The sequence below is a fragment of the Petromyzon marinus genome, unplaced genomic scaffold (assembly GCF_048934315.1).
Source record: "Petromyzon marinus isolate PM22_M1 ecotype Great Lakes invasive population unplaced genomic scaffold, UKy_Petmar_22M1.pri1.0 PM_G_Scaffold_43, whole genome shotgun sequence".
In the NCBI taxonomy this organism is placed as follows: domain Eukaryota; kingdom Metazoa; phylum Chordata; class Hyperoartia; order Petromyzontiformes; family Petromyzontidae; genus Petromyzon; species Petromyzon marinus.
Genome location: NW_027422995.1, coordinates 1,777,501 through 1,780,000, shown reverse-complemented (window position 1 = coordinate 1,780,000; position 2,500 = coordinate 1,777,501). Strand labels below are relative to the sequence as shown.

The following is a 2,500-nucleotide window of genomic DNA, read 5'->3' as shown; positions in this document are numbered from 1 at the left end:
AAAACAAAGGCAAACGTTCAAAACCCGAGAACGACATTATTAAACCCAGGATATTACCCACACGATCTTGGATGAAGAAGAGAGCGGAAAAACGAGGAAGCTTCATGAAGCACCAGAAGCTCTTCTTTAAGAACCGCTCTCTTCTTGCGTCCTTAGTCCTGGATGGCACTGAACGTCATGAATGCCGAATCCCGAACGCAGATGTATATCGTTTTTACTGCGAAAAATGGGAGAAGGTGTTGCCATTCAATGGCCTGGGCCAATTTAAGTCATCAGGTGTTGCAAATAACGAATACTTTGAGCCCCTAATTTCGGTGGAGGAAGTTCAGACTGCCATACGGGCCATTAAACCAACGTCAGCAGCTGGGCCAGATGGCCTAACAAGGGCTGCAATCTGTGCTGCCGACCCCGAGGGTCGGACACTGACAGCCCTATTTAATGCATGGATGATTACAGGAATTATTCCCAAAGAGTTGAAAAAGAATAGGACGATTCTTATTCCTAAGGTTATGGACGATGAAAAGCTGAAAGAATTGGGGAACTGGAGACCAATAACGATTGGTTCAATGATTCTGAGATTATTTTCCAGAATAATGACTGCACGTCTTGCTCGTGCTTGTCCCTTAAACCCAAGGCAGCGTGGTTTTATAGCGGCATCTGGCTGCTCTGAAAATCTTAAGGTGCTACAGGACCTTATGAGACACGCTAAGAAATTGCACAGGCCGTTGGCTGTCATGTTCATCGACATAGCGAAAGCTTTTGACTCGGTTTCGCATGCTCATATTTTATGGGTGTTAAGGCACAAGAAAGTAGATGAACACGTGGTGGGCATCATCCAGAACGCCTACGATCGGTGTACGACCTCGTTCAAAAGCAATGGCGAGTCGACTCGAGAAATTAGCATACGTGTTGGTGTCAAACAGGGTGACCCCATGTCACCCCTGCTCTTCAATCTTGCCATGGACCCTTTGATATGCACCCTAGAGTCACACGGAGTTGGGTACTCCATTGATACCGACCACGTGACAGCTCTTGCGTTTGCTGATGATTTGGTGTTGGTGAGCGAATCTTGGGTTGGTATGGCCGCCAATCTAGCGATCTTGGAATCATTTTGTGGGCTATCGGGATTGGAGGTTCAGGCCAGAAAGTGCCAGGGCTTCATGATAAGCCCAACCAAAGATTCATATACGGTGAACAACTGCGACCCATGGACTATCAAAAATAAAGATGTCCATATGATCCAACCTGATGAATCAACGAAATACCTTGGTCTGAAAATTGGCCCTTGGACTGGCACTATACAGCCTGATCTACATTGTCAGCTAAAGACATGGATCTCGAAAATCGATGAGGCGCCTCTGAAGCCAACTCAGAAGGTTGAACTACTCAATGCCTATGCCCTACCCAGATTGTTATATCCTGCAGACCACTCGGACTGCAAGCAATCAACTCTCCGTGGGTTGGACCAAGAGATTAGAAAGGCGGTAAAAGGATGGCTCCACCTTCCCGCTTCAACTTGTGATGGACTGTTATATGCCAGAGCCCGAGACGGAGGCCTTGCCATCTTGAAACTGGAAAAAACAATCCCTTCGGTTCAAGTTAGAAGGCTGCAACGTATAGCAAACTCGTCCGATGCTATCACCCGTAATATTGTGTCATCGCAGGGTATGGAGGAAGAATACCGTAATTTGTGGGTACGAGCAGGGGGTGACAGTGATGCAATCCCAACATTCGTTCTCAGGGACTCGGTGTCAAAAGAACCTGTATATCCGAGACCCTGCGATTGGAGGGAGCATGAATTTCAGAGATGGTGCGAAAAGCCGGTTCAAGGAAGGGGCATTGTAAACTTTGCGCATGATAGAATCAGTAATGCTTGGTTGAGGCCATGGTGCGGCTTTAAACAATGCTTCTTTATCGCAGCACTACAACTAAGGGCAAATATTTACCCAACAAGAGAAAGCTTGAACAGAGGCAGAGATGGGGCCTTACGTTCCTGCAGGAAATGCTCTGCCAGACTCGAGTCCCTTTCGCACATTCTCGGTCAATGTCCTGCAGTGCAGAAAGCAAGAATTGCGCGACATAACAAGATCAGTAACATTCTGGCAGACGAAGCGGCTAGATTGGGCTGGTCTGTATACAAAGAGCCACGGTTCATATCCGAGACGGGAGAGATGAGAAAGCCTGACCTCGTGTTTGCAAAAGATGAGGAGGCGGTTGTGATCGATGTCACCGTCCGTTTTGAGCTTTCAAAGAATACCTTGTCAGATGCTGCCTCGCACAAAGTTTCGTACTATACCCCTCTTGGTGATCAAGTCAAAGTGCTGACGAAGGCTAGCAAGGTCACATTCTTTGGATTCCCGGTTGGGGCAAGAGGAAAGTGGCCCCTTGAGAATAACGAGGTACTTACCTCCCTGGGCCTGACCAAACCCAGAACGACATCACTGGCCAAGATGATTTCCCGCAGAACGCTGCTTTTCTCTCTTGATATTCTGAGAATGTT

The 2,500-nt window shown here is 47.5% G+C and overlaps 1 pseudogene; it reads left to right on the top strand.

The window, feature by feature from the left end:
- Window positions 1–2,500, top strand: part of LOC142917203 (28S ribosomal RNA) — a 10,297-nt pseudogene that overhangs the window by 4,200 nt on the left and 3,597 nt on the right.